At 36.1% G+C, this 10,565-nt stretch overlaps 1 long non-coding RNA gene across 1 annotated transcript; it reads left to right on the top strand.

Moving 5' to 3' along the window:
* Nucleotides 1–811: 811 nt before the first annotated feature.
* On the top strand, nt 812–6,502 carry LOC120530028. Its single transcript, XR_005633882.1, has 2 exons — nt 812–886; nt 6,298–6,502. It is a non-coding gene; the product is annotated as an uncharacterized LOC120530028 (long non-coding RNA).
* Nucleotides 6,503–10,565: the final 4,063 nt, after the last annotated feature.

Genomic DNA, 10,565 nt, shown 5'->3' with positions numbered 1-10,565 from the left:
TTTGACTGTATTTTCAATACACTCACAAAATTTGATTTAATAAATCATTTCATGTAATAAGACTGTTTACATTGCAGTGGTGAATTTTGTGCATTACATAGTAGAGATACAGTACATGTAAAACTTACAATAAAACATATTTTTATAGTAAAGCATATAATGTTAAACTAATTTTAAGTCATAATTGTCTGTTTCATTTAAATAAACCAGTGCTTACCAAACTCGGCCCTGTGGCCCCACTGTGGCTGCAGGTTTTTGTTCCAACCAGCTCCTGTTTTTAATTGGACTCCTGGGCTAATTAAATGAACCGTGTTTTGGGAAAAATATAGAAATTAGAAAACTACATTTGGTAAAAAAAAAATATTAAAATGTACTAAGCAGTTATGCGGGAATAATATATATTTTTTTCTTTTTAACAATATTTTCATCTTGATTTTCATTCAACTTTTCCAGGTGTTCTAATTGTTTAATTAATTGATTATTTACTAATTAGTGAGTCTGATGATAAAGTAGCAGCCCATGATTATTCAGTGTTATTTGCCTTGGTGTCTGCTCTGCTTGTTTTTAATTGCCATTAATAAGATACGTAGAAGGGGAAAACTGCACAGAGAAACGGTAAAATATAATGAAATCAACAAAAGAGAGTTAGGCATTTAAATCTATAGCAAAAGCAGAAACATTTCAAAATGTGTTATAAATGTGAAAATTATACTGCTGTGCTTTTTTGAATGTAGAATAAGAGAAAAAATAGCAACTAATTAAACGAGATCAGTGTTATCAGGTGTTGTCACTGAATATGAAGCTGGTTGGAACAAAAGCCTGCAGCCACAGTGGGTCTCCAGGACTGACTTTAAGAACCCCTGAAATAAACCATTAGAAAGTTTTGGTAAGTTAACATTATCTCCATGCTCCTAGAAAAAACATGTGTGCTTCAAACTGAAGATTAACTTTATCAGATAATTTTCAGCATATTAACTAATGTGCCCTGAGGATGTAACACCTGGAGAGAGCAAACTTGTGATTAATTATTTGTCTTGTGTGCAATGTTACAGTACGTGACCTAATGTTAAGCTGTTAATCCTTTTGACAAAGAAAACAACTACCAATTATTTTAACAAATTATATGATTAGTAGTGTAATATAATCAGAAGAGGTGAAATGAACCCAAAATAACATTTCATTTATGGACATTCATATTAAATATGTCCGTTTTACTTGAAAAAAATCTTAATTTTATTGTATTTATTAAGATTTTTTTTTACTCACAATAAACAAACTCTGCTCAATCTCAGACCTGAATAAAATGAATAATTTTGTCGTAGACGGAATCCTCTAACAAGAATCATTTAGCGAACAAAGAAAACATCTGCAAAGGGGATGACAAGACAATATACCTGTGTGTCTGAGTGGCAACTGTACAAGCTACCACTACCATCCTTATATATAATTTGATACTATCCGTATGTATGGATTTTCGCATCAATACCCCGTATGTGTGGTGTTTGCGTCAATACCTCGACTCAATACAAGTTAGAACCATGCAATGGGACTCTGTCTCTGTAGTTAGAACATAACTTGGCACACGCGGACGCAGTATTGCATGATTGGCTAAGAATGTTCGAATGCTTCAGTGACATCGCTGGTCAGCTGAGTATAGTAAGTCAGTGTTGGTTCGAGCAGATAACAGTAAGTTCAGTTGGTTTTTGGAACGCTGGTTTGGTGGGGCGTACTTTCCAGGACTAACATTGTCGACTGACTTAAACCCTTTGACAGCTCCGGAACCTTAAGTAATTTAGAACATATAGCCATTTGCTTGGTATGTCGAAATTTGTCTTTGGGCAGTTCGGTTTTGGCATCCGTCCTTCTGGCATCTACTGGCAAACTGAGTAATGATGGCTGGGTATTAACAATGGTCATTGTTTAAATTTTAGCCATTCTCAGATCTAAAATGACCACAGCAACATAATTATTACTCTGACTCTGATTAGAGTCGTAAAATACGGTTTGTTTTGAAAATTTGTTTGCCTGAAAAAATCAAATGAGGTGTGCTGAAGAGCTGAGTTCATGTCTTGCAGCCCCGTTTAAACAGGAAGCTCTTCATTATATCGGCCGAAAAGGTCTATTTTAAGCACAAATCAGTGCCATGATAACAAAATCATTTCAAGAACTTAAAAAAAGAAATAATTCTTTGCAGAGAAAGTATGAATTTTACAAACATAGAATTTGTAGCCTGATTCGATTGGGATCCCAGTGACTAGTCTATTTTATTAGCTAATATGAAATCATTAGATCACAACAGAAACAATCTCCACTACTGGATCAATATGCACCAGGACTTGCTGAGATGATGTAAAGTATATTTGCATTCACACTGACCTGGAAAGCAGGAAGGACTTTCAGCCTGTCTCATGAACAGAAACCCCATAACCATAAGCAAATACAAGTGGGGAGTCTTTTGATTCCTAAGCAAAAATACGTATTCCTGATGTTGAGGGATCTCAGAATTATGTGCATGTCCATCGTTTATAGCACCCATTTTACTTACAGAGTGAATTTCCTTCTGTTATCACCACTGGGTACATTCAGTCATAAACCTATATGGGGAATGTTTATAGTCAGTTGCACAGCACAGTTAACCCATGTATGGAGATACTTTAACCTTTTCAGCTGACAAAAGTGCAGTTTTCTTTTTCTTATGTGAATCGACTTTAAGCTAGCACAATAATATTTTGAGAAACTGTCCATTCCCCTTGTGGAAAGAAAGCCAGGTATTTTTGTTTATTTTGGGCAACATTGGAGAGAGATTGGTTGCATTTTATTTGACAAATTTTTCAGAAAGAGCTCTCTCTTTAGCTGGTCTTTGTTGCAAAATTGAGCTTACTCTCTGCTTCTTTCCTGATACTCTTGCAAAGAGTTAAAACAAACACTTTCATGGAGCTTGCTCTGCGCTGCTCTTTATCTGCTGGACACTTTCCAGGGAGCTTTGTCTTCAGCAAATCTTGCTTGTCATTTTTCAAATACCAACACAGTGGAACCTCTAGATACAATCACCTCTGTATACGAGAAATTCAAGATAAGAGGAAAGTATGAGCGAAAAATTTGGATCTAAATACGAGCATTGGCTCACGTAACGAGCCACGAGCCAGGCTGTAGTTATGCGTCACGCGTTTTTACCGATCCGCCTCGACTCAGGGATTCACCCAAGCTGACACTGCCAGCCCGTCAGCTCACTCAGTGTTCCTTGTTCTCCCGTAGCGTGAGGATCTATGCGTTTGTGCGCTTATGATTTCATTGTTTTGCTGTAGCAGTTCGCTGTATAAGCGTATCCAAAAATATCGCGGACATGCAGACGGAGAATAGGAGACGATTGCCCTCAAGAGGAGAGAGAGAGAGAGAGAGAGAGAGAGAGAGAGAGGGCGCAGAGCGCGCAAGCAAGCGAGAGAGATAAGGAGAGAGAGAGAGAGAGACGCTGCGCGAGCGAGAGAGATAAGGAGAGAGAGATGCGCACGAGAGAGAAGAACCATCAGCTCAGTTATGCTCACATGACGCTCAGCAGACAAAGTGTATCCATACTACTTGTATTGCAAGACATCGCTCGTTTTATCAAGTCAAAATTAATTAAAAAATTTAGCTTGTCTTGCAAAACACTGGTAAACCAAGTTACTTGCAAACCGAGGTTCCATTTGTATATATTATTTATCAGTGTTATTTGTTAGGAAAATTTATTTTTATGTTGATATTTTTGGGGGTGTGGAACGGATTAACTGGATTTCCATTATTTTCAATGGGGAAGTTTGTTCTAGATACGAGAAATTCGCTATACAAGCTCAGTGCTGGAACCAATTAAACTCATATCTCAAGGTTCCACTGTATATAGTTTGTAACTAAGGAACTTGACCATCTGGGAATTGTCATCTGGGACAGAATGAAGCCTGCATTAACTTTCCCAGGTTGCTATTGGCCTTGATGCAAACAAATTAAATTTTTAAGTGAAAGCTTAAATCAATGTCTCACTTTGAGTGTTACTAATTAACCAATATCTAGATTTATCATTACTTGTCTAACTGCAATTCCTTATGAGTTCAAGGGGAGCCATTTGAGAAGCCTACTATTATTAGTAAACTGGAGAAGCTGGAGAAAAGGTTTGGAGGTAAAGACAATCCACATTAGAGAGCAGCCAATAATAGTGGTCTCTACGGTTGAATACTAGGGGTATAAATTGAACAACAATATAGAAAAGAGGTTGCAGGTATCACTTGTAGAGTTTGTTTTGACTTTTCTTCATATCTGCATTTCATGTTAGGTGTCTGATAACATGATTAAACATCCCAAGTTAAACCTCTAACGTGGAAGGTATTGCTATTGTGTTCAGGGGCATCCAGCACTGAAAAATAATAAAAGTGATGCAAAAATACATTCAGCACATATGTCTTCTGACAAAACAACAAAATAAAGTAGGTCATTGTTCCAACACAATTAAGAGAGCATACAAGGGTGTTTCCTGATTAAATTTTGAAAATAAGACCAAATAACAATGCTCTTTGTTCAGAACTTCAAGCAGAAACTGAAGATTTCTCTTTGCTCTGAGAGGTCAGATTTCTCTGGACAAAGAAAGAAGGTTTAGTTTCGATTGCACATAACAGGATACATTTAAAGCTTTTAACATGGTCCTAACTGAATATACAAAACTATTCCTTTTATAGCTAGACATAATGACTTTTTCATGAATTCATGGCATACTTTGGAAAAAAAAACCTATGACACATGCAAAATGTAGTTGCAAAGTGAAGCTAGAACCTCAAATTAGAATGGAGATCTTTTGAGACTCTGGCAGGGACTACAGTCTGTTTTAAGTAACAGAGGCAGTAGTCAGAAGACGTTCATCGCTGTCTAACGTTTAAATGATTCCATACAATGTTTGTGTCGAGTCAACTGAAGTGAGATGTGTGCAGGTTTTTATTGGAAACAAAATATCTACACAGCTCAAACTGTGTGCTAGTGCTCTTCAAGTGTGCTGTCTGACCCCAAGGCTGTACTCCCTGTCAGAATGACTGTGTGAAAAACAGCAATAACCAGATTGTTACATTTGCAGATGACACCACAATAGTAGTAGGCTTGACCAGTAAAAACAATGAGTCAATGTAAAGGTATGACATTGTCCAACTGCTTAGATGGTGTGGGATAATAATCTGAACCTGAATATAAGCAAAACAAAAGAGCTGATTATGGATTTTTGCAAAATCATACACACCTATAATCCAATTCACTTTAATAAGCCTTAGGTGGAAACATTCAGCATCTTTCATTTTTGGGAATGCTTATCCGTAATAATCTGACCAGGGATGTGAACATGGAATGTAGCCATCAGCAACTTGTACTTTCTGTAATGCCTCAAGTATTGGGGGATGCTGCTGCAGGTACTGGTGAATTTCAGATATGGCATGATCAAACGTTTTCTTACATAGGCAGATCATCATGTTAAATGGCAGCAACTTGGATTGAGAGTGAAATAGGTTGCAGAGGATTTTGCACTTGCCCCAGAAGATCTTTGACTGTGGATTCACTATAATTGAATAGTGACTGAAAACTGTTGCCATGGTAGGACTTTTGGTCATCTGAGACCACGTTCACCATTCTATTCATGGGATCTTCACCTCTTTTCCTCCTGCAGAATGTACAGAGAGTATTCACACATACCAAGGTTTGTTAGAAGGTATATAGTGGTCCAATAACTCCATGGCATTCTTTTCCAGGATTCTTAACTAGCTAGATCACCTATTGTCTAGCTTTTACCTTTTGACCTTTCTGGTTTGGATAACCCTATTTTATATTATTGATTTGTAATTTAAATGTAAGTTGTAAAACTTTTACCCAGTGTTGAAAATGTATACAGTAGCTATTGATATTTATTAGGTGTTTGGGATTTTTTTTACATATTTTTTGACAAAGATTCATAGTTTAGGTTTTGTTCTGCCATTTTTTAAATGAGGCAGAGCAATATTTGAATTAGAACATTATTGGAATCATATTGTTCAGTATGTTGTAATTAGGCTGATGGAGCATCTACACAGGACACATACATCAGTTCTCCAGCAATCATACAACATCATAGTGTCCAGAAATACAAAAATGAATTGCATAATTGTACAAAACATAAATAACACATGCAAGAAAGGGTTTAATACATTCCTATATATATAGTTTGGTAATTGTAGTACAGAATTTTGTGTGAAGGGAGATGGGGAAAGGAGGAGAAGGATGCATAGTCATTAACATATCTTTCCTTTCTTGCCTTAGATTGGAGGAGAATGTGCCAGAAGATATTGATGCTACTTCCTGTTCTGTCCCTTTCTCATCTAACATATTTTGTTTATTGGAATGGCTGCAGGAAGGAGCATATCATCACCTGAAGCTTTATTAAAGGACCACCTTGCCAAACTGCAAATGAAATGAGGTTATTAGCAGCTGGTGACCCCAAATAATTGACATTTTCAACATATTTTTCTTTAAATATGTATGGTAACACTGTGAAATAAACCAAAGAGAACCCTCCGACTCAGTCTGGAATTTAAGCCTGTGGTGCTACCGGGTTTGAGAAATAAACCAGCAATGTTCAGGTTACAAAGCAATAGGAAGCCATCCCATTTGAGTAAACTCAACACATTACTAATCCTAATGTACAAACCTATACTAAACGAATCATTAGCCAAATGGTTGAACATATGTAAACCTAAGAAACCATTAGAAAAAATATCCACTACTTCTTTTATAATACAGTATCAGTAGTAGTTCCAGCTGTCTTTGCATCAAGTGAGTGTAGGCTCAGCTTCTACCCACTGTAACAGAGTCCCGATTGTGTAGGGTGATCCTTCACAACAAAGACTTACGCAACTGTCTGTTCCAAGGTGTACCTCAGTGCTGGAATTCAACACTGGAATACAGCTTGTAATGGCAATGGGAATGAGTGCATTTGACATATAGTTCAGCCATGCTTAAGGCAGGTGGAATCTATATAAAAACTAAATGTGGCCAATTTGAAAATGCATCAAAGACTGTGACTATAATGCAATTTGGTATTGTATGATGTAACTAGCTGAGACAGACATTGATTGGGAACATAACTAATGCATTTCCTCCATGTTCATCAGTGAAATGTCTCTATGGTCCTGAAAACCTCTGGAAAACCATTGCCTCCATTCCTTAAAATGACAAGAACAGGACAAAGATGAACTATCATTACTGCTTTGTGACTTTGGTTCTGAAGCTAGTATACCTTATTACCATCAAGTATTAGCATATGTATTCTGGCTGGTTGGTGTAATTTGAACTGAAAGTAATCACACGTGTGTTGAATAAATCTTTAGCTTTTATAACTTTCTTCATCCAAACTGAATAGAAAGATTAGATTTGTAAGAACTTAATCTTCTTTCTTTATCAGACTTGCCCTACCATCCCTGAGCCTCACGGCAGCCTCACACAGTGTGATGCCACATGTACACATACTAAGTGAAAGATAAGCTATACCTAAGTACACAGCTTGTAAACCAGATAGATTTTTAGTTATTTAGTTGGCTAAAAGACCCAAGTATTGTAACAATAAAAATGGACAGTTTGGTAAATACAAATCAAAACATGTAATTTATGTGCTTATTTTAGTGTTATTTTTTAAAAACTATTTAGATGTAGTTTTTAAGTGAATAAACCGTGTGACTAAGATTGTAACTACAGTCAATCCTTCTTTTTCGTGGGGATAATATTGCTGGAAAATGGCACATAAGTCAAAGGCGCAGATGTTAGTACCTTGAACCTTTGAGAAATTGGGGGTTAGGTTCCTGTGAACACCAAAAACTCTTTTGGTAGAGTTTGCTCAAAATACAGTTTTTTTACACATAATTTTTTATAACACCGTGTTTTTTCAAATAATTGGCACTTTTAATAACAGAAAACAATGAAATAACCCATAAAATGCAGCACACAAAATAAAATTGTTACTATGCAAAACATTTTCTCTTGCTAGTCATTCCCTAAAATTCTGTGACCTTTTTTTGCTAATATCTCAATAAAAAAAAGACTTTAGTCACTGCTATTGGAAGTTCTCAATGTCACCTCTGAAACTGGCCTTCATGACTGATGGATGTCCTTTCAGATTGTGAAGGACGTACGCCAATGATGTCTGATCTTTTGAGATATCAAAGTAAGGGAGTATAGCTTAGGTGTATTGACTCTTAACCTTGAGTCTGCGATTAAGAAGAGGATCAGGAACCTCAATGTCTGTAGCCAGCTGGTTGTAGCCAACAGTGACTGCCAACATTCTTGCACAAAGCTAATTTAACACCTTTATTTTCTCATGAAGTCACTTCACTAATTTTGCAAGCTTGAGCTTAGTGCCTCAAGCACACGCGCTACACTTTGGGGGCATAACTGCAACATAAAACTTGATTTTTAACCAAAACAATGAAAATATGCAATACATGCATGGGTTACTGTTCTTTACTCTACAATGCTAGGGTGAACAAAAAGTGCCAAGTAGGATACTATCCGCTCCCCAAACTTGCACTTAACAATTCTCTCATTTTTTTTCTACTTTACATACTATTATATCCATGACTTGGCAAGGGAGGGTTTTCAAACCCTTGGTTTCTGTTAGAGAATTGGTGCAGCCCTTTCAGTGGTAGCTGTCTTGTAATGGAGAGCCACATCTTTGGATCCCAGCAGAAGTGCAGCTCTTGAAGCACTCTAAGCCTTTGCTATGGTATTCTGAAGTGTAGCCCTTTACTTTTATTTATTGTTAGTTTGCAGCCATTTGTTGGTGGCAGCTTCAGTACAAGAAGACAGACAGCTGAGAGACTGCTACCTCTGCAGCTCCACCACTACTTCTCTCACTGTTTCTATGTGTAGTATTCCATGGCTGGCAGCACTGCCTCAAGTACAAAACAAGGCCTTTGTGGCCTGCAGCGGCTGGTTTTGACAATTGTTTTCATATATTATGAAGAACCCCAACACAGCACGTGACTGTATTCACCTTTTATAATCCTTATGTTATAAATAAATTATTTTGTGTTTAATAGTTGTAAATAATTGAGATATTTGCAGAGATTTGTGTACTTTTACATTTTTTCTGTTGATCAGTGTCAAAAAATCCAAATTAAATCCACTGTGATTTCATTTTGTATAATAAAATGTAAAAAGAGGTGAATATTTTTATGGGCACTCTGTATAGTACATTAATGTTAATCATGTATTTTAAAGACATAGAAAGTATATGCTGGATTGGTGAAGACTATTTTTTATTCTATAAATTCTACATTATCAAAATTTTATTTATATTAGATATAAATGATTTTTTTGTTGGTAAATGGTGCATGTGCAATACATAAATATGAAACAAACCTGACAGTTCATCTCAGTGGCTTAAGTCTTAAATTCTTTCTTTTTGAATAGAATTCAGACAGGCTACAAGCACAGAAGCTTAGCACTCCAGTAAAAAATAGCTATGCTTCTCCCAGTGAATGTGTGAACAATGGAGAGCACTGCTTCTCAGTCCACTCTTTCATGGAAACATAAACAGCAACCAAGTCTATGAAAAAAAACTTGGAGGAAAAGTTCCCAGGAAATGAATATCTAATTTAATACATATTTAGATTGAAAAGGCAGCCTCAAAGAAAAAGAAAATTATTTACTTACAAAGATGAAATTTTGAATGTATTGTAAAAGTGTAGAGCGATACAGGAATTTAAAAATGAAACCCATTAGTATTTCACAATAACTGAGTTTTCCTGCATTTCTGAATATTGTTAAGGTATGCTATGCAAAATTATGTTGGGATTTTAAAAATAAGCATTTTGTAAACTTGATTAGACACTGAAAAAGGATATTGCTATCTAGTTTTGTGCTGTATGAATTGATTAATGTCTCAGAAAGGCTTTTATCATCCTATGCCAACAGTTACCTAATGTATTTCAGTCAATCCGCCAACTCTCTTGCTTTTATTTAATAGTTTGCAAGTAGTTAAACTGCTTTTGGGAACTGGCAAACCACCAATAAGCCTAAAATGAAGACAAGATGAAAATAATTAAATGCCTTTTTTAAATTTACAAAAAAATGACAATTCAGAAATCTAGCCATTTACAGTAACATTAGTTGCCTCATAAGTTTGAAGTTAGCCTTAACTTCAGTGGCATTGACCTAGTTGGGCTTTCATATAACAATTGAGCAAACCACCAACTGGAAAATCAACCTGGATGAAAGTGTTTCAAAATGTGGTATAAACTAAAGTATGATATGTGGTTTAAGAGATTTTTGCAATTTTCAAGAATGAGGATAGTTTATTAGAAAACATTTGCTGTGAACAATTCATGCAGCTGATGATATGATACTGAAATGAACTCTTACATGAATGCTACTAATTTCCTTTGTTGCTAGTTTGAATATGATCAGATTGAGTCAATATTGTCTCAATTGAGAAGCTAGGAAAAGCTTAGGTTGCTGCTGGAAGAGGTGTTGGTGAGGCCAGCAGGGGGGGGCTTACTTTGTGGTCTATATGTGTATCCCAAAGCCCCAGTGCA

This window comes from Polypterus senegalus, chromosome 5, assembly GCF_016835505.1.
Source record: "Polypterus senegalus isolate Bchr_013 chromosome 5, ASM1683550v1, whole genome shotgun sequence".
Classification (NCBI taxonomy): Eukaryota; Metazoa; Chordata; class Cladistia; order Polypteriformes; family Polypteridae; genus Polypterus; species Polypterus senegalus.
Note: the sequence above shows the minus strand (reverse complement) of the source record. Positions and strands in the feature narration are given on the sequence as shown.